General features: G+C 38.2%; 1 protein-coding gene and 1 pseudogene across 6 annotated transcripts in view; one reads left to right on the top strand and one right to left on the bottom strand.

The window, feature by feature from the left end:
* DENND4C (DENN domain containing 4C) overlaps window positions 1-27,995 on the top strand; it is a 144,367-nt gene that overhangs the window by 15,025 nt on the left and 101,347 nt on the right. The gene's annotated exons all lie outside the window — the stretch shown is intronic.
* On the bottom strand, window positions 9,164-9,497 carry LOC131760814 (cytochrome c oxidase subunit 6B1 pseudogene; annotated as a pseudogene).

The following is a 27,995-nucleotide window of genomic DNA, read 5'->3' as shown; positions in this document are numbered from 1 at the left end:
CACGTCTCAACAAATGACCCAATTTCGTTCCTTTTTATGGCTGAGTAATATTCCCGTGTATATATGTACCACATCTTCTTTATCCATTCATCTGTTGATGGGCATTTAGGTTGCTTCCATGACCTGGTTATTGTAAATAGTGCTGCAGTGAACATTGGAGTGCATGTGTCTTTTTGAATTGTGGTTTTCTCTGGGTATGTGCCCAGTAGTGGGATTGCTGGATCATGTGGTAATACTATTTTTAGTTTTTTAAGGAACCTCCATACTGTTCTCCATAGTGGCTGAATCACTTTACATTCCCACCAATGGAGCAAGAGGGTTCCCTTTTCTCCACACCCTCTCCAGCATTTGTTGTTTGTAGATTTTCTGATGAAGCCCCTTCTAACTGGTGTGAGGTGATACCTCATTGTAGTTTTGGTTTGCATTTCTCTAATAATTAGTGATGTTGAGCAGCTTTTCATGTGCTTCTTGGCCATCTGTATATCTTCTTTGGAGAAATGTTTCTTTAGGTCTTCTGCCTATTTTTTGATTGGGTTGTTTGTTTTTTTAATATTGAGCTGCATGAGCTGTTTATATATTTTGGGGATTAATCCTTTGTCCATTGATTCGTTTGCAAATGTTTTCTCCCATTCTGAGGGTTGTCTTTTCATCTTGTTGATGGTTTCCTTTGCTGTGCAAAAGCTTTGAAGTTTCATTAGGTCCCATTTGTTTATTTTTGCTTTTATTTCCATTACTCTAGGAGGTGGATCAAAAAAGATCTTGCTGTGATTTATGTCAAAGAGTGTTCTTCCTAGTTTTCCTCTAAGAGTTTTATAGTGTCCGGTCTTACATTTAGGTCTCTAATGCATTTTGAGTTTTTTTTTGTGTATGGTGTTAGGGAGTGTTCTAATTTCATTCTTTTATATGTAGCTGTCCAGTTTTCCCAGCACCACTTACTGAAGAGACTGTCTTTTCTCCATTGTATAACCTTGCTTCCTGTGTCATAGATTAGTTGACCATAGGTGCATGGGTTTACCTCTGGGCTTTCTATCTTGTTCCATTGATCTATGTTTCTGTTTTTGTGCCACTACCATATTTTTATTACTGTAGCTTTGTAGTATAGTCTGAAGTCAGGGAGTCTAATCCCTCCAGCTCTGTTTTATTTCCTTCAAGACTGCTTTGGCTATTCGGGGTCTTTTGTGTCTCCATACAAATTTTTAAGATTTTTTTGTTCTAGTTCCATTAAAAATGCCATTGGTAATTTGATAGGGATTGCACTGAATCTGTAGATTGCTTTGGGTAGTATAGTCATTTTCACAATATTGATTCTTCCAATCCAAGAACATGGTATATCTCTCCATCTGTTCATATCATCTTTAATTTCTTTCATCAGTGTCTTATAGTTTTCTGCATACAGGGCTTTTATCTCCCTAGATAGGTTTATTCCTATGTATTTTATTCTTTTTGTTGCATTGGTAAATGGGAGTGTTTCCTTAATTTCTCTTTCAGATATTTCATCATTAGTGTATAGGAATGCAAGAGATTTCTGTGCATTAATTTTGTGTCCTGCAACTTCACCAGATTCATTGATTAGCTATAGTAGTTTTCTGGTGGCACCTTTAGGATTCTCTATGTATAGTATCATGTCATCTGCAAACAGTAACAGTTTTACTTTTTCTTTTCCAATTTGTATTCCTTTTATTTCTTTTTCTTCTCTGATTGCCATGGCTAGGACTTCCAAAACTGTGTTGAATAATAGTGGTGAGAGTGGACATCTTTTCCTTGTTCCAGATCTTAGAGGAAATGCTTTCAGTTTTTCACCATTGAGAATGATGTTTGCTGTGGGTTTGTCATATATGGCCTTTATTATGTTGACGTAGGTTCCCTGTATGCCCACTTTCTGGAGAGTTTTTATCGTAAATGAGTGTTGAGTTTTGTCAACAGCTTTTTCTGCATCTATTGAGATGATCATATCGTTTTTATTCTTCCATTTGTTAATATGGTGTGTCACAGTGATTGATTTGCATATACTGAAGAATCCTTGCATCCCTGGGATAAATCCCACTTGATCATGGTGTATGATCCTTTTAATGTGTTGTTGGATTCTGTTTGCTAGTATTTTGTTGAGGATTTTTGCATCTATATTCATCAGTGATATTGGTCTGTAATTTTCTTTTTTTGGTAGTATCTTTGTCTGGCTTTGGTATCAGGGTGATGGTGGCCTCCTAGAATGAGTTTGGGAGTGTTCCTTCCTCTGCAATTTTTTGGAAGAGTTTGAGAAGGATGGGTGTTAGCTCTTCTCTAAATGTTTGATAGAATTCACCTGTGAAGCCATCTGGTCCTGGACTTTGGTTTGTTGGAAGATTTTTAATCACAGTTTCAATTTCATGACTTGTGATTGGTCTGTTCATATTTTCTACTTCTTCCTGGTTCAGTCTTGGAAGGTCATACCTTTTTAAGAATTTGTCCATTTCTTCCAGGTTGTCCATTTTACTGGCACAGAGTTGCTTGTAGTAGTCTCTTAGGATGCTTTGTATTTCTGCGGTGTCTGTTGTAACTTCTTTTTCATTTCTAATTTTATTGACTTGAGTCCTCTCCCTCTTTTTCTTGATGAGTATGGCTGATGGTTTATCAATTCTGTTTATCTTCTCAAAGAACCAGCTTTTAGTTTTATTGATCTTTGCTGTTGTTTTCTTTGTTTCTATTTCATTTATTTCTGCTATGTTCTCTATGATTTCTTTCTTTCTCCTAACTTTGGGTTTTGTTTGTTCTTCTTTCTCTAGTTCCTTTAGGTGTAAGGTTAGATTATGTATTTGAGATTTTTGTTTCTTGAGGTAGGCTTGTATAGCTATAAACTTACCTCTTAGAACTGCTTTTGCTGCATCCCATAGGTTTTGGATTGTTGTGTTTTCAGTGTCATTTGTCTCTAGGTATTTTTTGATTTCCTCTTTGATTTCCTCAGTGATCTCTTGGTTATTTAGTAACGTAGTGTTTAGCCTCCATGTGTTTTCGTTTTTTACGTTTTTTCCCCTGTAATTCATTTCTAATCTCATAGCATAGTGGTCTGAAAAGAAGCTTGGTATGATTTCAATTTTCTTAAATTTACTGAGGCTTGATTTGTGACCCAAGATGTGATCTATCCTGGAGAATGTCCCATGCGCACTTGAGAAGAAAGTGTAATCTGTTTTTGGATGGAATGTCCTATAAATGTCAATTACATCTATTGTGTCATTTAAAGCTTCTGTTTCCTCATTTATTTTCATTTTGGATGATCTGTCCTTTGGTGTAGTGAGGTGTTAAAGTCCCCCACTATTATTGTGTTACTGTCCATTTTTTCTTTTACAGCTGTTAGCAGTTGCCTTATGTATTGAGGTGCTCCTATGTTGGGTGCATATATATTTATAATTGTTATATTTTCTTCTTGGTTTGATCCCTTGATCATTATGTAGGGTCTTTCCTTGTCTCTTGTAACGTTTTTTATTTTAAAGTGTATTTTATCTGATATGAGTATTGTTACTCCAGCTTTCTTTTGATTTCCATTTGCATGGAATATCTTTTTCCATCCCCTCACTTTCAGTGTGTATGTGTCCCTAGATCTAAAGTGGGTGTCTTGGGCTTCCCTGGTGGCGCAGTGGTTGAGAATCCGCCTGCCAGTGCAGGAGACACGGGTTCGTGCCCTGGTCCGGGAAGATCCCACATGCCGCGGAGCAACTAAGCCCGTGAGCCATGGCCGCTGAGCCTGTGCGTCCGGAGCCTGTGCTCCGCAACGGGAGAGGCCACAACAGTGAGAGGCCCGCGTACCGCAAAAAAAATAAATAAATAAAGTGGGTGTCTTGTAGACAGCATATATATGGGTCTTGTTTTTGTATCCATTCATCAAACCTGTGTCTTTTGGTTGGAGCATTTAATCCATTCAAGTTTAATGTAATTATCGATATGTATGTTCCTGTGACCATTTTATTAATTGTTTTGGGTTTGCTTTTGTAGGTCCTTTTCTTCTCTTGTGTTTCCCACTTAGAGAAGTTCCTTTAGCATTTGTTGTAGAGCTGGTTTGGTGGTGCTGAATTCTCTTAGCTTTCGTTTGTCTGTAAAGCTTTTGATTTCTCCACTGAATCTGAATGAGATCCTTGCCCAGTAGAGTAATCTTGGTTGTAGTTTCTTCCCTTTCATTACTTGTAAGTATATCATGCTACTCCCTTCTGGCTTGTAGAGTTTCTGCTGAGAAATCAGCTGTTAACCTTATGGGAGTTCCCTTGTATGCGATTTGTTTTTCCCTTGCTGCTTTCAATAATTTTTCTTTGTCTATAACTTTTGCCAATTTGATTACTTTGTGTCTTGGCGTGTTTCTCCTTGGGTTTATCCTGTATGGGACTTGCTGTGCTTCCTGGACTTGGGTGGCTATTTCTTTTCCCCTGTTAGGGAAGTTTTCGACTATTACCTCTCCAAATATTTTCTCTGGTCCTTTCTCTTTCTTCTCCTTCTGGGATCCCTATAATGCAAATGTTGTTGTGTTTAATGTTGTCCCTGAGGTCTCTTAGGCTGTCTTCATTTCTTTTCATTCTTTTTTCTTTATTCTGTTCAGCAGCAGTGAATTCCACCATTTTGTCTTCCAGGTCCATTATCCATTCTTCTGCCTCAGTTATTCTGCTATTGATCCCTTCTAGTGAAGTTTTCATTTCAGTTATTGTTCATCTCTGTTTGTATGTTCTTTAGTTCTTCTAGGTCTTTGTTAAACATTTCTTGTATCTTCTTGATCTTTGCCTTCATTGTTTTTCCGAAGTCTTGGATCATCTTCACTATCATTATTCTGAATTCTTTTTCTGGAAGGTTGCCTATCTCCACTTCATTTAGTTGTCTTTCCTGGGTTTTATCTTGTTCCTTCATCTGGTACATAGCCCTCTGTCTTTTCATCTTGTCTATCTTTCTGTGAATGTGGTTTTTGTTCCACAGGCTCCAGGATTGTTGTTCTTCTTGCTTCTGCTGTCTGTTTTCTGGTGGATGAGGCTATCTAAGAGGCTTTTGCAGGTTTCCTGTTGGGAGAGACTGGTGGTAGGTAGAGCTGGGTGTTGCTCTAGTGGGCAGAGCTCAGTAAAACTTAAATCTGCTTGACTGCTGATGTGTGGGGCTGGGTTCCCTCCCTATTGGTTGTTTGGCCTGAGGCAACTGAACACTGGAGCTTACCTGGGCTCTTTGGTGGGGCTGATGGTGGACTCTGGGAGGACTCATGCCAAGCCCAGAACTTTTGCTGCCAGTGTCCTTATCCCCATGGTGAGCCACAGCCACCCCCCATCTCTGCAGGAGACCCTCTAACACAAGCAGGTAGGTCTGGTTCAATCTCGCCTTGGTTCACTGCTCCTTCCTCTGGGTCCCGATGCACACAATACTTTGTGTGTGCCCTCCAAGAATGGAGTCTCTGTTTCCCCCAGTCCTGTCAAAGTCCTGCAGTCAAATCCCACTAGCCTTCAAAGTCTGATTCTCTAGGAATTCCTCCTCCTGTTGCTGGACCCCCAGGTTGGGAAGCCTGACGTAGGCCTCAGAACCTTTACTCTAGTGGGTGGACTTCTGTGGTGTGTGTTCTCCAGTCTATGAGTCACCCACCCAGCAGTTATGGGATTTGATTTTGCTATGATTGCGCCCCTCCTGCCATCTCATTGTGGCTTCTCCTTTGTCTTTGGATGTGGGGTATCTTTTTTGGTGAGTTCCAGTGTCTTCCTGTCAATGATTGTCCAGCAACTAGTTGTGATTCTGGTGTTCTCACAAGAGGGAGTGAAAGCACGTCCTTCTACTCCGCCATCTTGGTTCAGCTCCTGTTTTCTTAAGGTTTGTCTCTCTGGTTTTTTTTGTGTGTGTGTGGTACACAGGCGTCTCACTGCTGTGGCCTCTCCCGCTGTGGAGCACAGGCTCCGGATGCGCAGGCCCAGCGACCATGGCTCGTGGGCCCAGCCGCTCCGTGGCACGCGGGATCCTCCCAGACCAGGGCACAAACCTGTCACCCCTGCATCAGCAGGCAGACTCCCAACCACTGCGCCACCAGGGAAGCCCTCTCTCTCTGTTTTTAATATCCTGTTTTTTGTTCCTTTTGGGTTGAGTGTATTTTAGTATTCCATTTATCTCCACATTGGTTTATTAACTATACATCTTTTTTATTAAGTAGTTGCCTTAGGGTTTATTATATGCATGTTTAACTTTCAACAGTTACGTACAAATAGTGTTATACTACTTCGTGTACTGCCTATGACTTTTAATTTTGTATACTTTCATTCTCCTTCATCTTTAAAAAGAGGATAATACTAGTTATACCTTGTTGGGTTGTTAGGAGTATGAAATGAGTTAATGCATGTAAAATATTTAGAACATAGCTCATGCTTTTATTTATATTGGGAGTAATAGAAGAAGACTTCATTAGAAGTTCTTGAACCTGCAGATTGCAGGTTTCTTTTCTAACTTGCCTCAACTACCCATTTCTATGATCACACCCAAGACTATTGGTTCTCAATTCTGACTGTATATTACAATTAACTGAGCAGCTTAAAAATTTTTGATGGGAGTGTGCCATCCTCAGAAATTATTTTCTTTGTCTGATTAAAAAAAAAGTATTCTGTTAGATTCTAATGTGTAGTTAGAATAGAGAACCATTACCCTAGACTTTATCATCATGATCTATAACTTAAAGTATTTTAAGCATCTAATTCTGACTTTCATCTCTTTTTCTGCCAGCTGACATACTTTGATACCATATTTTAACACTTCTTGGATTCTATCTAGACCACCAGGCCATTAGTTACACCACTCTTTCACTGTTGGTCATGTGCCTCATACAGTAACTTCTCTCCTTACCCAATTACATTGACTCATTGAATAAAAATGTTAATGGCTGCTAATGTTCTGTACTATTTTGTGGGGTCAGGTTATCATCTCTCTTGTTTCTTCCTTCACTGTAATTAGGGCAAAACTTGAGCCCTGATAAAACACAATTCGTTGCAAACTCTGTGTTCCCTTGAACCTGAGCAGCTGAGTGTGATTGGAGAAAACAAACAACAGTGCTGACTAGTCTCACTTTAAATTTACGGCCACGAATATCCCTTGTGCCCTCAGCATTACCTAGTCATTTTGCTCTCCCACTTTCATTACTAAAAAGACTACTTAATTTCTTTTCTTTCCTTACTCTTTTCTCTCTCTTTCTCTCTCTATATATGCCAAGTCATGCATGTGTGCTGTGTTCTCTTGTCTATTTAAGGATTTTGCCTTTGGTGTTATCCTTTCTCTGCCCTGCATCATCTTTCTTTCCTGCTGAATCATATTTGCAAGCATAAGAACATGCTGTAACATCTCAAACTCTGTCTTTGTGTCTGTCTGTCTCTCTCTCTCTCTCACACACACACACACACACACACACACACCTTTCTCATGTAGAGAAAAATTTTTTGCAAACACTTGCTCATACTTACTGTCTCTATTTTCTTACTTTGCATTTTCTCTCCAACTCACTCGAGGCTGGCTCTTCTCCACCTTCACCAACTAAACCCATTGTAGTCAGTGTTCTCAGTCTTAAAGTTCTCTACCTCTCATCAGCATTTGACACGATTGATCAGTCCTTAGTTTTGGGAAAACCTCAGTTGTTTTTCTGGATGCCATATCATCCTGAATCTTGTCTGATTTATGACAGTTCTTGTTTTCTAGCTTCTCTTCCTTCACCTCAAAAGTTGGAGTGCTCTAGGCTTAGGCCTTATACCTTTTCTTTGTCAGTATTTGTCACTTTTTAGGGTATCTTATTTAATTTTGTGGTTATAAGTATCATTAATTCACTGTTGACTCCAGCCTTGATAACTTTATCAAACTCCACACTGTATTGGAGTGCCTTCTCTGCTTGAATGTTTTAGTAGGCATCTCAGACTTAACTTGTCCAATACAGAATGTTGGGTTTATTTACTCAAACTTACTCTTTCCTCAGACTTTACCATCTCAATATATGGCACCACCATTCACCCACTTGGTTAGGCCACAAACTGGACGTCATTCTTAGTTTCTCTTTTCCCTCATACCTCCAATCCATCAGTAGCAGTTTTACCTTTAAACTGTATCTCAAATCTTGCCATTTCTTGTCACTCCCACTCCTTTGCCTTAACATAAGCCATTATTATCTCTCTTCTGGACTGCTGCAGTTACCTTCTAACTGCACTCCCTGCTTCTGCCCTTTTCTCCCTCTACTCTGTGTACAGCAACTACTGTGATTTTTTTTTTAAGACACAGCGCTGTCATCTGGAGGCTGCTTGTTGCTTCCCAGCATGTTTAGAATAAAATCTAAAGACTTTACCTAGCCTAAACGTTCCTGTATGATTTCCCCCTTCACTGAACTCATCTTTCAATAGGCTCCTAAGCTCCAGAGCCATGGCTTTCTTGTTGTTCCTCAAAGATCAAGGTATTTACTTGCCCTTAGGCTTTTAAAAAAATTTTCTTCCTGCTTGGAATGTTTTCTATTGTCATATGATTTACTCTTTGCTATCACTTCAACTCCTGCTCAGATTTTACCTTCTTACTTCTTCAAAGAGATCTTCCTTGACTGCACTATAAAAATAAGCATTTCCATTATCACTTTCTTTCCCTATATCTTGCTTTATTTTTATTCATAGCATGTATGCTTTCTGAAATTATTTATTTATAAGTTTATAGTTATTTACTGATTATTTCCCAACTATAATGTAAGCTCCATAAAGACATGACATTTGGTATTTTCATTGCTTTAATTCCTCACATTTTTAGAACTAGGTCTGAGACTCAGTCATAGGTTATTAATGTACCAGTAATGATTGTTTGGCAAACATAAGAGCTCCTTCCCATTAGCCACAAAACTGTAAAATACTTATGAATAATCCTAACAAACAATGTAGAAGATCTGGGTGAAGAAAATCATGAGACTTTACTTAAAGGCTTAAAAAAAAATGACCTAAATAAAATGGAGAGCCATACCATATGCACTTGACTGGAAAACTTAATATTGTAAAGTTGGCTGTTCTCCTTAAATGATCTGGGTTTTAGAGTTGTTCCTAACAAAGATCTCAATTTTTTGCCTCCTGAAACTTGATAAGCTTGGATGAGTAAGCCTGGAAAGTTTGGTTTTTTTTCCCACTCTTCCAATGAGTATTTATTATTAGTTAAGCCATGTTTCAGGATCCCAGGGTGGGGATCACCATGTACCCAGGTCCCCCTTCACCACCCTGAGCAGAAGGGTGGAGGACAGAAGAGGAGAGGTGGAGCCAGTTCTGATCTTCCCTGGAAACATGCGTTCTGCCCGGCGGTCATCCCAGGTTGACACCCAGGCTATGGGGCAGAGACTTGTACACACACCAGTATCATTCACACATGGAGACATCACCTCCTTTAGCACACATTGCCTTCTCACAGTGGTGGAAGCCTAGGTAGTTCCGCCAGCAGTTCCTGGTCTGGCTCTGGTTGGGGAAGTGGCTGTCAAAAGGAGCAGGCTGATAGTTCTTGATTTTCGAGTTGATGACTTCTGCCATAGTGCTGACTCCTAAAGACACCCCTGAAGCCGCTGGAAGCTCAATGTGACCCTCATCAAAGATGCCAGTCAAGCCTGGAAAGTTTTTAAAAGGGAGAAGAGGGAGTTTATCTACCACATCAAAACACATATAGAACTGTTATAATTAGCTGTGGGTGGTACTAGCTTGGAAATAGGCTAATGAAACAAAATAGAGGTTAGATTTTTTTTTTAGGATTATGTAGGATTTTAGTATATATGATTGTAGCATTTAGTATGTAGATAAAGGTGAGAAAAGAATTCATCAATAAGTTAACCCTTCCATTATAAGTAGATGACATGATTATACATGCTGTAGAGCATTTGTAAAGAAGTATTACCCATTAGGTGTATTTGAGGTGTGTAGGGCTCTTGCAGTTAAGGATCTAGTTAACGTATGCCTTCAGGTCATCTTCTGTTTCATAAAATATTTCCCTCACTTCTTCACGGATTCATTTTTTGATCTGATAGTGTGTTTACCTCTCTTCCTTTTAATTTGTTATTACTTTCACTGTGTATTTAGTAGTCAAATAAACTTAACAGAATTTTTAAAATAAACTGTCATTAAATGGACTCTGAATGAGAGACGAAATGCGTTAAGTATGTATGTTTTGCTGCTTTGTGATATCTATTGCAGTTCTTAATGGCTGGTTCTTGGCTGTATATGGATTGGTGAGGTTGCCAGATAGCTGAGTTTCAGAAACTTGTGAAGTGTTATTTTACTCTGTTACTCTGTGCTCAAAGTGAATAAAGTTTAGGTTTGATTTAGCTTTTCAGGAAAACAAAGGAAAAAACTCCCTGGGGGAAAATTGATCAGGTCTTTGTATTTCTCTCTCTCTCTCTCTCTGTGTACATGTACATATATACACATATGTATATACAAATATATGTACATATATATACAAAATAATTTAGTACATTTTATATTCTAGTTTTCCAACATTGTAGAGAGTGTAGCTAAAATTGGGAATATTCAGATTAGCAATGTTGCTTTTCTGTATACTTCCTGAGTTGAAAGCAGTGTTATTTCACTCTTATTTTCATACTTTTTCCACTTTCCTCCATTTCCCCCTATACTTTTGTTGAAACCTCGAAGGACAGGAACTACTTTAATGAAAACTTTTTACTTTGAGCAAGAGTTGGACTATCGTAATGTGCTCCATAATACCCTTCACTGAGATTTATAGGACCATGATGAACCATTTACCACATTAGCACTTTCTCTTTATGCATATTATTATTATTATTATTTTAAAAATCTATTTTACTTATTTATTTTTGGCTGTGTTGGGTCTTTGTTGCTGTGCACGGGCTTTCTCTTGTTGCAGCGAGCGGGGCCTACTCTTCGTTGCAGTGTGCGGGCTTCTCATTGCGGTGGCTTCTCTTGTTGCGGAGCACAGGCTCTAGGTGCGCAGGCTTCAGTAGTTGTGGCACACGGGCTTTGTTGCTCCGCAGCATGTGGGATCTTCCAGACCAGGGCTCCAACCCGTGTCCTCTGCATTGGCAGGTGGATTTTTAACCACTGCACCAACAGGGAAGCCCTATACGTATTATTTTTGATTAAACCATTTGAGAATAAATTCAGTAAAAGGTGAAACATTTATATGATCTGAGGAGACACCAGAATGAGAATAAATTTAGGATGTATTTCCTAAGAACTAGGATATTCTCTTACACAATAATACACTGATCACATTAAGAAAAATTAGTATTGTTATGAAATTATCTAATATATAGTCTACATTAAAGTTTTTCCAGTACTCTGCTTTACGGCAGTTTTGTTTTTTTCTGTTCCCAGATCCATTCTAGGATCACTCATTGTATTTAGTTGTAATTTATTAGTTTATTTGGTAGATTACTTGGAATTTCTACATAGACAGTTATGTCTGTGAATAGGAATGGTTTTATTTTTTCCATTCCTTTGTTTCTTTTTCTTTTTTTTGCGGTACGTGGGCCTCTCACTATTGTGGCCTCTTCCATTGCAGAGCACAGGCTCTGGACGCACAGGCTCAGTAGTTGTGGCTCACAGGCCTAGCCACTCCGCGGCATGTGGGATCTTCCCAGACTGGGGCACGAACCTGTGTCCCCTGCATCGGCAGGTGGACTCGCAACCACTGTGCCACCAGGGAAGACCCCTTTGTTTCTTTTTAGTGTATATTATTTTCTTCCTTTTGCTTTCTTTGGGTTTATTTTGCTGTTCTTTTTCTAGTTTCTTAAGATTGAAGCTAGATTGTTAATATGAGACCTTGCTTTTTTTCTGTAAGGGCTCATTGCTACATATATCTCTATAAGCACTGTTTTAACTGCACCCACAAATTTTGATACGTTGTCTTTTATTCTTTGTTCACTTCAGAATATTTTGTAATTTTCTTAAACTTCCTCTTGAACCATGAATTATTTAGAAATGTGCTTAATTTCCAAGTGTTGGGACATTTTTCCTCTTACCTTTCTGTTGTTGCTCGTTTTGATGCTGAGATTTTAATCTCCTTTAATCTGGAATAGTACCTTGGACTTGTTTTTCCCTTTCATTATATTGACTTTTTTTTTTTTAAGAATTCTGTTCTTTGTTTGAGTTTGTTAGCCTAATCCCTCATGATTTGATTAAGGCTATGCATTTTAACTAATAACTAATACTAATAACTAATATTACTCAGGCATAAAAAGGAACGAAATTGGCTCATTTACAGAGACGTGAATGGATCTAGAGACTGTCAAATATAGTGAAGTGAGTCAGAAAGAGAATATTGTATATTAGCACATATATGTGGAACCTAGAAAAATGGTACAGATGAACCAGTTTGCAGGGCAGAAATTGAGACGCAGATGCAGAGAACAAACGTAAGGACACCAAGGGGGGAAAGTAGTGGGGGGTGGTGTGGTGGTGGTGGGATGAATTGGGAGATTGAGATTGACATGTATACACTAATATGTATAAAATGGATAACTAATAAGAACCTGCTGTATAAAAAAAAATAAATTCCAAAAAAAAGAATACCTAAGACTAAGGTGGTATCCTTCTTAGTTTCACATCAAAAGGCATGTAATATCAGTTTGAACCATTGTTAGTGATGTTAACTTTGATTACTTGGTTAAAGTGGTGGTCACCAGATTTCTCTAGTGAGGTACATTTCATTCCTTTGTAATTATTAGTATCTGTGGGGAAGACTTTGAGGTTGTATAAATATCCTATTTCCAATGGCCTTGTACCCACTGGATTGACTGATTACTCTTTTTTTCTCATTTTATTGAGATATAATTGACATATATCACTGTGTAAATTTAAAGTGTACAGCATAACAATTTGACTTACATACATCATGAAATGACTACCACAGTACATTTAGTGAACACCCATCATCTCATATAGATAGAAAAATTAAATTTAAAAAATGTTTTTCCGGGCTTCCCTGGTGGCGCAGTGGTTGAGAATCCGCCTGCCGATGCAGGAGACACGGGTTCGTGCCCTGGTCCGGGAAGATCCCACATGCCGTGGAGCAACTAAGCCCGTGAGCCATGGCCGCTAGGCCTGCGCGTCCGGAGCCTGTGCTCTGCAACGGGAGAGGCCACAACAGTGAGAGGCCCGCATACTGCAAAAATAAAAAAAAAATAAAATAAATAAAATTAAAAAAAAATAAAAAAAATAAATGTTTTTCCTCATGATGAAAACTCTTAGGATTTACTCTCTCAACAACTTACGTATATGACATACAGCTGTACTAATTATATTTATCATGTTGTATGTTGCGTTGTACTTATTGTCTGATAACTGCAAGTTTGTACCTGTTGACCACCTTCATCCAGTTTCTCCTCTTCCAGTACCCCACCTCTGGTAACCACAAATCTGATCTCTTTATCTATGACTTCGTTTCGTTTTGAAGTACAGCTGACCTGCAACATTATGTTAGTCCTGGTGCACAACATTGTGATTTGATATTTCTATACATTTCAAAATGATCACCATGGTAAGTGTAGTTATGATATTCACCAAAGGTATTACATAATTATTGACTATATTCCCCACACTGTACATTTCATACTTGTGACTCATTTCTTTTTGCAACTGGACATTTGTACTTCTTAATCTACCTCACCTATTTTACTCATCCTTCTACTTGCCTCTCCTCTGGAAACCACCTGATTGTTGTTTGTATCTATGACTCTCTTTCTGTTTTGTTATGTTTGTTAATTTGTTTTTTAGATTCCACATCTAAGTGGAATCATAACAATATTTGTCTTTCTCTGACTTATTTAACTTAGCAGAATACCCTCTAGGTCCATCCATGTTGTTGCAAATGGCAAGGTTTCATTCCTTTTCATGGCCGAGTAATATTCCTTTGTATGTATATAAATACCACATCTTCTTTCTCCATTCATCTATTGATGGAAGCTTAGGTTGCTTCCATTTCCTGGCTATTGTAAATAATGCTACAATGAGCATAGGGGTACATATATCTTTTTGAATTAGTGTTTTTGTTTTCTTCTGATAAATACCCAGGAGTAGAATTGCTGGATTGTGTGATAGTTTTATTTTTAATTTTTTGAGGAATCTCCATACTGTTTTCCATAGTGGCTGCACCAATTTATATTCCCACCAACGGTGCATGAGGGTTCCCTATTCCCCACATCCTTGTCAACAATTTGTTATTTGTTGTCTTTTTGATGATAGCCAATCTGACAGGTGTGAGGTGATATCTTATTGTGTTGGGTTTTTTTTTAACTTTTTATTTTGAATAATGTTGTGATAGTTTCAGATGTACAGCAAAGTGATTCAGTTATACATATGCATGTATTTATTCCTTTTCAAATTTTTTTCCCATTTAGGTTGTTACATAATATAGAGTTCCCTGTGCTATACAGTAGGTCCTTGTTGTTTATCCATTTTAAGTATAGCACTGGGTGCATGTCAATCCCAAACTCCCAAACTATCCCTTCCCCCCAGTAAGCATAAATTCATTCTCTAAGTCTGTTTGTTTTGAAAGTAAGTTCATTTGTATCATTTCTTTTTAGATTCTTCTTATAAGCGATATAAGTGATAACAGATGATATTTCTCTTTCTCTGTCTTACTTCACTCAGTATGACCATCTCTAGTTCTGTCCATGTTGCTGCAAATGGCATTATTTCATTCTTTTTAATGGCTGAGTTATATTCCATTGTATATATGTGCCACATCTTGTTTATCCATTCCTCTGTTGATGGACATTTAGGTTGCTTCCATGTCTTGGCTATTGTAGACAATGCTGCAGTGAACATTGGGGTGCATGTATCCTTTCAGACCATGTTTTTCTCTGGATATATGCCCAGGAGTAGGATCGCAGGATCACATAGTAGCTCTACTTTTAGTTCTTTAAGGAACTTCTCTACTGTTCTCCTTAGTGACTGTACCAATCTACATTTCCACCAGCAGTGTAGGAGGGTTCCCTTCTCTCCACACCCTCTCCAGGATTTATTATTTGTCGAGTTTTGGATGATAGCCATTTTGACTGGTGTGAGGTGGTATCTCATTGTAGTTTTGATTTGCATTTCTCTAATATTTAGCAATGTTGAATATCTTTTCATGTGCCTCTTGGCCATCTGTATGTCTTCTTGGAGGAAATGTCTATTTAGGTCTTCTGCCCATTTTTTTGATTGGGTTGTTTGTTTTGATGATATTAAGCTTCATGAGCTGTTTGTAAATTTTGGAGACTAAATCCTCGTTGGTCTCATCATTTGCAAATATTGTCTCCCAATCTGTGAGTTGTCTTTTCATTTTGTTTATGGTTTCCTTTGCTTTGCAAAAGCTTTTGAGTTTAATTAGGTCCCATTTGTTTATTTTTGTTTTTATTTCCATTACTCTGGGAGACAGATCAAAAAAGATATTGCTGCAATTTAGATCAGAGAGTGTTCTGCCAATGTTTTCCTCTAAGAGTTTTAAAGTGTCCAGTCTCACATCTAAGTCTTTAATCCATTTTGAACTTATTTTGGTGTATGGTATTAAAGAATGTTCTAATATATATATTTTTTACATGTAGCTGTTCAGTTTTCCCAGCACCACTTATTGAAGACACTGTCTTTCCACCATTGTATATAGTCTGGCCTCCTTTGTCACAGATTAATTGACCATTAGTGCGTGGGTTTATTTCTGGGCTTTCTTTCCTGTTCCATTGATCTATATATCTGTTCTTCTGCCAGTACCGTACTGTTTTGATCACTGTAGCTTTGTAGTATAGTCTGAAGTCAGAGAGCATGATTCCTTCAGCTCCGTTTTTCAAAGATTGCTTTGGCTATTCATGGTCTTTTGTGTCTCCATACAATTTTTGACATTTTTTGTTCTCGTTCTGTGGAAAATGCCATTGGTAATTTGATAGCGATTGCATTGAATCTGTAGATTGCCTTGGGTAATGTAGTCATTTTGACAGTATTGGTTCTTCCAATCCAAGAACATGGTATATCTTTCCATCTGTTTGTGTTGTCTTCTATTTCTTTCATCAGCATCTCATCGTTTTCAGAGTATAGGTCTTTTGTCTCCTTAGATGGATTTATCCCTAGGTATTTTATTCTTTTTGATGCGATGGTAAGTGGGGTTGTTTCTTGAAATGCTCTTTCTGATCTTTCATTGTTAGTATATAGAAATGCAACAGATTTCTGTGTATTAATTTTGTAACTTGCAGTTTTACCAAATTCATTGATTAGCTCTAGTAGTTTTCTGGTAGCATGCTTAGGATTCTCTATGTATAGTATCATGTCATCTGCAAACAATGACAGCTTTACTTTTTCTTTTCCAATTTGGATTCCTTTTATTTCTTTTTCTTCTCTGACTGCAGTAGCTAGGACTTCCAAACTATGTTGAATAAAAGTGGTGAGAGTGGACATCCTTTTCTTGTTCCTGATCTTAGAGGAAATGCTTTCAGCTTTTCACCACTGAGTATGATGTTAGCTGTAGGTTTGCCATATATGGCCTTTATCATGTTGAGGTATGTTCCCTCTATGCCCACTTTTGGAGAGGTTTTATCATAAATGGATGCTGAGTTTTGTCAAAAGCTTTTCCTGCATCTGTTGAGATGATCATATGGTTTTTCTTCAATTTGTTGATGTGATGTATCACATTGATTGATTTGCGTATATTGAAGAATCCTTGCATTCCTGGGATAAACCCCACTTGATCATAGTGTATGATCCTTTTAATGTTCTGTTGGATTCTGTTTGCTAGTATTTTGTTGAGGAGTTTTGCGTCTATACTCATCAGTGATATTGGCCTGTAATTTTCTTTTTTTGTGACATCTTTGTCTGATTTTGGTACCAGGGTGATGGTAGCCTCATAGAATGAGTTTGGGCATGTTCCTCCCTTTGCTATATTTTGGAAGAGTATGAGAAGGATAGGTGTTAACTCTTCTCTGAATGTTTGATAGAATTCACCTGTGAAGCCATCTGGTCCTGGGCTTTTGTTTGTTGGAAGATTTTTAATCACAGTTTCAATTTCAGTGCTTGTGATTGGTCTGTTCATGTTTTCTATTTCTCCCTTGTTCAGTCTTGGAAGATGGTAGTTTTCTAAGAATTTGTCCACTTCTTTCAGGTTGTCCACTTTATTGGCATATAGTTGCTTGTAGTAGTCTCTCATGATCCTTTGTATTTTTGCAATGTCAGTTGTTACTTCTCCTTTTTCATTTCTAATTTTATTGATTTGAATCCTCTCCCTTTTTTTCTTGATGAGTCTGGCTAAAGGTTTATCAGTTTTGTTTATCTTTTCAAAGAACCAGCTTTTAGTTTCATTGATCTTTGCTGTTGTTTTGTTTGTCTCTATTTCACTTATTTCTACTCTGAAATTTATGATTTCTTTCCCTCTACTAACTTTAGGTTTTGTTTGTTCTTCTTTCTCTAATTGCTTTAGGTGTAAGGTTAGGTTGTTTATTTGAGATTTTTCTTGTTTCCTGAGGTAAGGTTGTATTGCTATAAACTTCGCTCTTAGAACTGCATTTGCTGCATCCCATAGGTTTTAGCTCGTTGTGGTTTCATTTTCATTTGTCTCTAGGTATTTTTTTGATTTCCTTTGATTTCTTCAGTGATCCATTGGTTGTTTAGTAGCATATTGTTTAGACTTCATGTGTTTGTGTTTTTTACACTTTTTTTCTTGTAGTTTATTTGTAATCTCATAGTGTTGTGCTTGGAAAAGATGCTTGATATGATTTCAGTTTTCTTAAATTGACCGAAGCTCACTTTGTGGCCCAGCATTTGGTCAGTCCTGGAGAATGTTCCGTGTGCACTTGAGAAGAATGTGTATTCTGCTGCTTTTGGTTTGAATGCTCTATAAATATCAATTTAAGTCCATCTGGTCTAATGTATCATTTAAGGCCTGTGTTTCCTTATTGATTTTCTGTCTGGGTGATCTGTCCATTGTTGAAAGTGGGGTGTTAAAGTCCCCCACTATTATTGTGTTACTCTCAATTTCTCCCTTTATGGCTGTTAGTATTTGCCTTACATATTGAGGTACTCCTATGTTGGGTGCATATATATTTACAGTTGTTATGTCTTCTTCTTGGATTGATTCCTTGATCATTATGTAGTGTCCTTCTTTGTTTCTTATAACAATCTTTATTTTAAAGTCTATTTTGTCTCATACGACTATTGCTACTCTAGTTTTCTTTTGATTTCCATTTGCATGGAATACCTTCTTCCATCACCTCACTTTCAGTCTGTATGTGTCCCTAGGTCTGAAGTGGGTCTCTTGTAGGCAGCATACACAGGTCTTGTTTTTGTATCCATTCAGCCAGTTTGGGTCTTTTGGTTCAAGCATTTAATCTATTTACATTTAGGGTAATTATCCATATGTGTGTTACTATTGCCATTTTCTTCATTGTTTTGGGTTTGTTTTTGTAGGTGTTTTTTCTTTTCCTCTTTTGTTTTCTTGTGGTTTGATGACCATCTTTAGTGTTGTGTTTGGGTTGCTCTGTGTGTGTGTGTGTGTGTGTGTGTGTGTGTGTATCTCTTGTAGTTGTTAGGTTTGCTGTTCCCATGAGTTTTTTTTTTGTTTTTTTGTTTTTAATTTTTGGCTGCATGGGTCTTCATTGCTATTCATGGGCCTTCTCTAGTTGCAGTGATCAGGGGCTACTGTTCGTTGCGGTGTGCAATTCTCTGATTGCAGTAGCTTCTCGTTGTGGAGCACAGGCTCTAGGCATTCAGGCTTCAGTAGTTGTGGCACGTGGGCTCAGTAGTTGTGGCTCACGGGCTCTAGAGCACAGCCTCAGTTGTAGTGCATGGGCTTAGTTTTTTCGTGGTATGTGGGATATTCTCGGACCAGGGCTTGAACCTCTGTCCCCTGCATCGGCAGGCCAATTCTCAACCACTGCGCCACCAAGGAAGCCCCCATCATGAGGTTTCGATATAGCAATCTATATGGGTACAAGGTCGCTTTATGCTTCTTGTCTCTTCCCCACCTAGAGGAGTTCCTTTAGCATTTGTTGCAAAGCTGGTCTGGTGGTGCTGAATTCTCTTAGCTTTTGCTTGTCTGTAAAGCTTTTGATTTCCGTGTCAAATCTGAATGAGAGCCTTGCTGGGTAGAGTATTCTTGGTTGTAGATTCTTCCCTTTTATCACTTTAAATATATCGTGCCAGTCCCTTCTGCTCTGCAGAGTTTCTGCTGAGGAATCAGTAGATAACCTTATGGGAGTTCCCTTATATGTTATTTGTCTTATTTACCTTGTTGCTTTTAATATTTTTTCTTTGTCTTTAATTTTTGTCCATTTGATTACTATGTGTTTCAGCTTTTATCCTGCCTGGCACTCTCTGCACTTGCTGGACTTGGGTGACTGTTTCCTTTCCCATGTTAGGGAAGTTTGCAGCTATTATCTCTTCAAGTATTTTCTTAGGTCCTTTCCTGTCTCTCTCTTTTGCTTCTGGGACCCCAATAATGCAAATGTTAGTGCGTTTAATGTTGTCCCAGAGGTCTCTTAGACTGTCTTCATTTCTTTTCATTCTTTTTTCTTTATTCTGTTCTGTGGCAGTGATTTCTCCCATTCTGTCTTGCAGGTCACTTATCCATTCTTCTGCCTCAGTTATTGTGCTATTGATTCCTTTTAGTGCATTTTTCATTTCAGTTATCATAGTGTTCATCTCCGTTTGTTCTTTAGTTCTTCTAGGTCTTTGTCGAACATGTCTTGCATATTCGCAATCCTTGCCTCCAAGATGATCCTGGATCATCTTTGCTATCATTATTCTTTATTCTTTTTGTTGAAGGTTGCCTGTCTCCACTTCACTTAGTTGTTTTTTGGGGGTTGTATCTTGTTCCTTCATCCAGGACATAATCCTTTGCCATTTCATTTTGTCTGACTTTCTGTGATTGTGTTTTCATTCTGCGGGCTGCAGGATTGTAGTTCTTTTTGCTTCTGCTGTCTGTCCTCTGATGGATGAGCTCATATGGTTTTGATTTGCATTTCCCTGATGGGGGTAGTGTATTGAGCATCTTTCTTCATTTGCCTGTTGGCCATCTGAATGTCTTCATTTAAAAAAACGTCTTCAGGTCCTCTGTCCATTTTTTAATCAGGTTGTTTGTTTTTTTGATGTTGAGTTGTGTGAGCTCTTTGTATATTTTAGATATTAACCTTTTATGGGATATATCATTTGCAAATATCTTTTCCCATTGAGTAGGTGGTCTTTTTGTTTTCTTGATAGTTTCCTTTACTGTGCAGAAGCACAGTAAAGGAAAACTGTTTGTTTTTTTTCCCCCTTACTTGAGGAGACATATCCAAAAAAATATTACTAAGACCGTTTTCAAATAATGTACTGCCTGTGTTTCCTTCCAGAAGTTTTATGGTTTCAGGTTTTATATTTAAGTCTTTAATTCATTTCAAATTTATTTTTGTGCATGTTGTGAGAAAGTATTTCAGTTTGTTTCTTTTCCATGTAGTTGTCTGATTTTCCCAGCATCATTTATTAAAGAGGCTGTGGCTTCCCTATTGTATATTCTTGCCTCCTTTTTCATAGATTAATTACCCATAAGAATAGATTCATTTTTGGGCTCTTTATTTTGTTGATCTATGTGTCAGTTTTTGTGCCAGTACCATACTGTTTTAATCACTGTAGCTTTTTAGTATAGTTTGCAATCAAGGAGCATGGTACCTCGCTTTGTCCTTCTTTCTTAAGATTGTTTTGGCTATTTGGGATCTTTTGTGTTTCCATACGAATTTTAGAATTCTTTGTTATTGTTCTGTGGAAAAATGCTATTGGTATTTTGATAGAGACTGCATTGAATCTGTAGATTGCCTTGGATAGTACATTAATTCTTCCAGTTCATGAGCACAGTATATCTTTCCATCTGTTTGTTTTGTCTTTAGTTCTTTCATCAGTGTCTTATAGTCTTTCAAGTACAGTTCTTTTACTTCCTTAGTTAGATTTATTCCTAGGTGTTTTATTCTTTTTTGATGTAATTGTACATGTGTTCTTAATTTCTCTTTCTGATAGTTGTTAATATATAGAAATGCAACTAGTTTCTGTATATTCATTTTGTATTCTGCAACTTTGTCAAATTCATTGATGAGTTCTAGTAGTTTGGGTTTTTTTGTTGTTCTTTGGGGTTTTTTTTTTTGCATTTTTAGGATTTTCTATGTATAATATCATGTCTTCTGCAAACAGTGACAGTTTTACTTCTTCTTTTCCAATTTAGTATTATTTTCAATTTCTTCTCTTACTGCTGTGGCTAAGACTTCCAATACTATGTCAAATAAAAATGGTAAAACTGGGTATCCTTGTCTTTATTCCTGATCTTAGAGGAATGCTTTCAGCTTTTCACCATTGAGTATGATTTGTTAATGTTGTGTATTACATGATTGATTTGTGGATCTTGAACCATCCTTGCATCCCTGGGATAAATCCCACTTGATCATGATGTATGACCCTTTCAATGTATCATTGAATTTGGTTTACTAATATTTTGTTGAGGATTTTTGCATCTGTGTTTATCATTGATATTGTCCTGTACTTGTGTGTGTGTGTGTGCACGCGTGTGTGAAATCTTTGTCTGGTTTTGGTATCGGGGTGATGGTGGCCTGTAGAATGAGTTTGGAAGTGTTTTTTCCACTGCAATTCTTTGGAACAGTTTGAGAAGGATAGGTGTTAACTCTTCTCTACGTGTTTGGTAGAATTTATGTGTGAAGTCATCTGGTCCTGGACTTTTGTTTGTTGGGAGTTTCTTTTTTTAAAAAATTACTGATTCAGTTACTAGTAATTCATTACTGGAAATTGGCCTGTTGATATTTACTATTTCTTTTTGTTACATCTTTGGAGATTGTACATTTCTAGGAATTTGTCCATTTCTTCTAGGTTGTCCATTTTTTTGGCATATAATTGTTCATAGTAATCTCTTATGATCCTTTGTATTTCTGTGGTGTGGGCTGTAACTTCTCTTTCATTTTTGATGTTATTTGTTTGGGCCCTCTTTTTTTCTCATAATATGTCTGGCTAAATGTTTATCAATTTTGGTTATCTTTTCTAAGCATCAGCTTAGTTTCACTGATCTTTTCTATTGCTTTTTTTTTTTTTTTTTTTTTTTTTAGTCTCTCTTTTATTTCTGCTCTGATCTTTATGAGTTCTTTCCTTATACTAACTTTGGGTTTGGTTGCTCTTCTTTTCCTGGTTCCTTTAGCTATAAGTTTAGGTTATTTGAGATTTTTCTTGTTTTCTGAGGTAGACTTGTATCGCTGTAAACTTCCCTCTTAGAACTGCTTTTGCTATGTACCATAGATTTTGGATTGTTGTCATTTCATTTTCATTTGTCTCCAGGTATTCCTTGATTTCCTCTTTGATTTCTTCAGTGACCCATTGGTGTTTTATTTTTATTTTATTATTATTATTTTTTTGTGGTATGCAGGCCTCTCACTGTTGTGGCCTCTCCCGTTGCGGAGCACAGGCTCCAAACGCGCAGGCTCAGCAGCCGTGGCTCACGGGCCCAGCTGCTCCACGGCATGTGGGATCTTCCCGGACCGGGGCACGAACCCGTGTACCCTGTATCAGCAGGCGGACTCTCAACCACTGCGCCACCAGGGAAGCCCCCATTGGTGTTTTAGTAGCATATTGTTTAGCCTCTACATGTTTGTGTTTTTTGCAGTTTTTTTCCTTGTAGTTGATTATTAGTCTCATAGCATTGTGTTCAGAAAAGATGCTTGATATGATTCAGCCACTCTGTTTGTCTTTTTTTTTGGTTGGGGAGGCACCAAAATTTTTATTAGAACAAGAACCTTCTTGTTCTTTTTTAACATTAAAATCTTTATAAACCAAATTAATCTCTTTTTGACCCAGAGTTGTGATGGGAATCATCAAGTTACAATATGCTTTTATGTTTTTGTGGCTGTCACTTGTCCTTTCTTGGCTATCCCTTAACAATATATTCCAATCTCTATTAATAGGGTCTAAAACTATCAACCTCATTGTTCTGAAGTTTAAAACAATGCTAAGCACTAAGTTAGACTCTCAGGAACAGACTCCAACATTTCCTCCCCCCACCTTTGACCTTTGACATAGCTCCTTCTCGTATATCATGAGCTGAGGAACCAATGAACCTGTAAACCAAGAACATGGGTATAAAGTCCATAGGCCACGTGAGGGCCTGGATGGTAAAGTGCATGGGCTTTGTGACCACCACTGCCACCTTCCAGTCTAAGGAAGGACTGACTGACTGAGCATTTCCCAAACTCCTGAGCTCAAGGTTCCCTGTGGATAACTTCCATGTACCTCCGTCATGACTAGGGCTGGAGGAGGGACTTCTCAATTTCCCCCACCACACTTGGAACAGTATGAGGGATGCAGCAGAGGATAAAGACTGAGTGACGAGCCTCAGGGAGTTGATGGGGGACAATATCAAACCAGTCTTATAGTTGGTGCCATTTGCTCTTGGGGAGGAGACGTGGGACCCAGGCAATGACAGCAGCTGGAAGGCAAAGGGCAGGCCTGGTTCTCAATAGCAGTAGTGATAAGGCTTGAAGGGGCCATCACAGGACATGGCCAGGTACTGGGCCTGCTTCTCAGTCGTTAGCTTCATATTCAGCTTGCCCAGGTAGGCTTCAGCCACTGCTTCATCCACCTTCTTGAGCAGGAAGTGGACTCCGACAGGGTACTTGTCTGGGGGGATCCACAGCTCAATCTGTGCTAGCACCTGGTTGGTGAAGGAGTTGCTCATCACGAAACTTGAGTGGCCCATGGAACAGCCCAGGTTGAGCAGCTGGCCCTCGGCCAGCAGGATGATGCGGCACCTGTTCTTCAACAAGTAGCAGTCCACCTGGGGATTGATGTTCACCTTCTTTACAACATTCTCGTTCAGCCACTTGACATCAGTCTCCACATCAAAGTGTCTGGTGCAGTCTGTGTCTTTTGATTGGAGCATTTAGACCATTTACATTTAAAGCAATTATTGATAGGTGTGTACTTATTGCTGTGTTGTTCACTGTTTTTGTAGTTTTTGTTCCTTTTTTTGCTTTCTTCCCTTGTGATTTGATGATTATGTTTAGTAGTATGTTTGGATTTCTCTCTTTTTGTGTATATATCCATTTTAGATTTTTGGTTTTTGATTACCATGAAATTTGTATGTAGCAGTCTGTGTTTATGTGTGTGTGTGTATATGAATTATTATTCTAAGTTGCTGATTTCTTAGTTTCAAATGCATTTTAACAGTTTTGCATTTTTGTTTCAATTCCCTCCTGACATTTCCTGTTTTTGACATCATATTTAACATTTTATTGTTTTCTGTATCACTTAACTACTTGATGCAGATGTAGATGATTTTACTACATTTGTCTTTTAACCTTCGTATTAGCTTTATAAGTGATTGATTTACTACCTTTATTTTATGTTTGTCTTTATCAGTGAGATTTTTCTTTTTGTAATATTTATTTTTCTAGTTGTGGCCTTTTATTTCCCACTTTAGAGAAGTCCATTTAACATTTCTTCTAAAGATGCTGGGTCCTGAGCCCTCTGGTGGGTGTAGCTGGGTCCTGAGGTGAGTGGGGTGGGTGTCTTAAGACAGCTGGCCTGCAGGTTGGTAGGGCTATGTACCTGCCTGGGTAGCTGCATGGCCTGAGGTGTCCCAGTACTGGTGCTCACAGGCTGGTGAGCTGGGCCAGGTCCCAGTGCTAATAAGTTAGAGGGAGGGGAATTCCCAGGTGGTCCAGTGGTTAGAATGCTGTGCTTCCAGTGCAGGGGGTATGGGTTCAATCCCTGGTCAGGGAACTAAGATCCCACATACCATACAGCATGGCCAAAAAGAAAAAAAGAGAAAGAAAAAGAGAGTTCACTTGAAGTTAAAAAAAAAAACAAACAACTATTAATTAAAAAAAAAGTTAGAGGGAGGATTCCAAAATGACAGTTGCCACCCCCAGTGTCCTCATGGTAGAATGAGCTCCCACAAATCTTTGCCACCAGCGTCCATGTCCTCAGGGTAAGCTCCAGTTGCCTCCTGCCTTTCCAGAGGCTCTCTAAGATCAGCAGGTGGGTCCAACCCAGGCTCCTTTCAAATTACTGCTTAGTCCCTGGTTCTTGGAATGTGTCAGCTTTTGAGCACACCCTTTAAGAGTGGAGTCTTTATTTCCTACAGTCCTCTGGATAAGCCCCATTGGCCCTCATAGCCAAACATCATGGGGGCTCATCTTCCTGGTTGCAGAATCCCTGGGCTGGGGAGCCCGATTCGGGGCTCCTTGGGGAGGACCTCTGCAGTTGTGATTATCCTCTGGCTTGTGGGTTGCCCACCTGGAGATGTGGTTCTTTACCATATCGTGTCTCCAACCCTCTTGTTTGTTTCATTATTTCTTTATATTTTCAGTTGTAGAACATCTTTTCCACTAGTTTTCAGGTCTTATCAATAGTTGCTCTGTAAATAGTTATAATTTTGGTGTGCCCTTGGGAAGAGGTAAGCTCAGGGTCTTCCTATCCTGTCATCTTGGTCACTTTTCTACCCAGTAGTTTTAGCATCCATTGGTAATTCTTGCTTGAATGTGAATACTGTAATGCTTGTAAAATGGTTTTTAATCATTCTTTCTGTGTTTATTAGTGTATATTCTGTTTTGAAGAGCCTTCCTTTCCTTCCTTCACTTTCATTCATTTACTTTATAATATCAATATGGACTCAAGACTTAAAAGAAAGTCAGTGTTTTATAATCCATTATTGTCACTCATTTTAATGCTGAAATTGTTCCCAGATTGGCCAGTGGGAGACTCATCAAGCTAGTTTCTGTGTCCTTTTGATAGGAGCCCCCATTAGTCTTTGAGCAGTGCTTTTTTTTTTCTCTGCCTTGCATAAGATGTTCTAGGTGCGTCCTGTGCTTTTTTTGCTCAGCCTTGGAATTGGTCATTTCTCCAAGGAGCTCTAGTATTTCATGGCTGGGAATGTCTTTAAGAAACAGTGATATAGGTGCTAGATTAGTTTGTTGCTGGTGGGGTGACACAGCTGGTGGGTTTTCTTTTTAGCAGATCGAAGGAGGAGATACACCCACTCACACATACATATTTTACAGTTTTATTGAGCTATAATTCATGCACCACACAATTCACCCATTTAAAGTATACAATTTATTGGTTTTTAGTGTAGTCACAGATTGCTCAACTATCATCACAATCAATTTTAGAACATTTTTATTCCCTCAAAAAGAGACCCCATACCCATTAACAGTCATTCTCTATTTCCCCCAGCACCCAGGCCTAGCAGCCAACAAGTTTCTCTTTCTATAGATTTGCCTATTCTGCACATTTCATATAAATGGAACCATACTATATGTGGTCTTTTGTGAAGGACTTCTTCCACTTAGCATAATGTTTTCATGGTTCATCCATGTTGTGGCATGTATCAATATTTAATTTCTTCTTATTGCTGAACAATAGTCCCTTGTATAGATGTACTACATTTTATTTATCCCTTTATCAGTTGATGGACATTTGGGCTATTACTGTTTCTTTTCTCTTATCAGTAATGTTGACACATGTGTATTTAAACATTTTTATTTTTGAATTATTTTAGGTTTACAGAAAGGTTGAAAAAATAGTACAGAGATTTCCTATATTTTTCGATGGCTAACATTTTATATTACCATAGTACATTTGTCAAAACTAAGACATCAACATTGTTACATTATTGTCAATTAAAATCCAAATTTTAATTTCACTCATTTTTACATTAATAAAAATTTTTCTATTCTGTGATCCAGTTCAAGGTACCACATTGCCTTCAGTGCATATATATTTTAAGATCATGAGTTCATACTGATACCTCTAATTTCATTCTAAAACAGATTCTTACTTGTCTTCTCCCGTCCCTTATTTGTATCTCCCTTTTCTCATAGCAGGAGCTCTAGCCTCCTACAATTATGCAATCATAGAGTACATATATTGATAGAATAATTTCAGAATTGCTACAAATATACCAATATTTTTTTAAAAAGCCTTTTAAGTAAAGGTTAAGATTTATTTTCAGTTCTTCACGTCTGTCTTTTTTCATTCCCTTCTATGTGATTACATTATCAATTTTATATACAGTTAGGTTCATTGGCTCACATATCTTTCATGGTGAAGTTAGGTATTTAACCAGGTCAGTATTTTTTTTAAAAAATAAATTTATTTATTTATTTATTTTTGGCTGCGTTGGGTCTTCATTGTTGCACACAGGCTTTTCTCTAGTTGTGGTGAGCAGGGGCTGCTCTTCATTGGGGTGCACGGACTTCTCATTGCGGTGGCTTCTCTTGTTGCAGAGCACGGGCTCTAGGCGCGTGGGCTTCAGTAGTTGTGGCTCTCGGGCTCTGGAGTGCAGGCTCAGTAGTTGTGGCTCATGGGCTTAGTTGCTCCGCAGCATGTGGGATCTTCCCGGACCAGGGCTTGAACCCATGTCCCCTGCCTTGGCAGGAGGATTCTTAACCACTGCGCCACCAGTGAAGTCCCTAACCAGGTCAGTATTTTTTAAATGAAATTTAGAAATTGTTCTTTTCTCCATATTTAATCTTTAGAGTGAATATAGCCTGCTTATATGTTTTGTTTGAACTTACTAGTGTTTAAGGATTTTGAATTAGTTGCTATATTTTAAAACTTGGAGATTTACATTAAAAATCTGGATTATTCCTAATGCTCGAGTCTGTACAGTCAGGGTAAAGTTGGAAAGGAACTAACTGGGCTCTCTAAGGAAGGCCCTGGCAGTCACACTTGGCACGAGAGGTAGATGACACATGTTTAGGTCACAATAGCTCTACCCTGGAATGTTGGGGAAAAAAATCTGGATTATTTTGGCTTCCCTTGAAAAGACAAAAAGGAAATCCTGGTTTGGCCCATTCTGTTTGGAAACAGTTGGATGGATCTGACCAGTAGTGGCTCCCTGTGGTCTCTAGTTCCCACAACTCTTATATCCTGTATGACTCCTTTAAAGCATTTGTATTTTCAGCCTTTCTTTACAGCTCTCCTTCTTTACAAAACTTTCAGCTGCAGGTGCAACAGTAGAGAATTACACTGCTTTGTGTTCTTAAAAAGAAACTGATTTTATCTGAAATG

Source organism: Kogia breviceps, chromosome 8, assembly GCF_026419965.1.
Source record: "Kogia breviceps isolate mKogBre1 chromosome 8, mKogBre1 haplotype 1, whole genome shotgun sequence".
Lineage (NCBI taxonomy): Eukaryota > Metazoa > Chordata > Mammalia > Artiodactyla > Physeteridae > Kogia > Kogia breviceps.
This window is presented reverse-complemented; position numbering and strand designations above follow the sequence as displayed.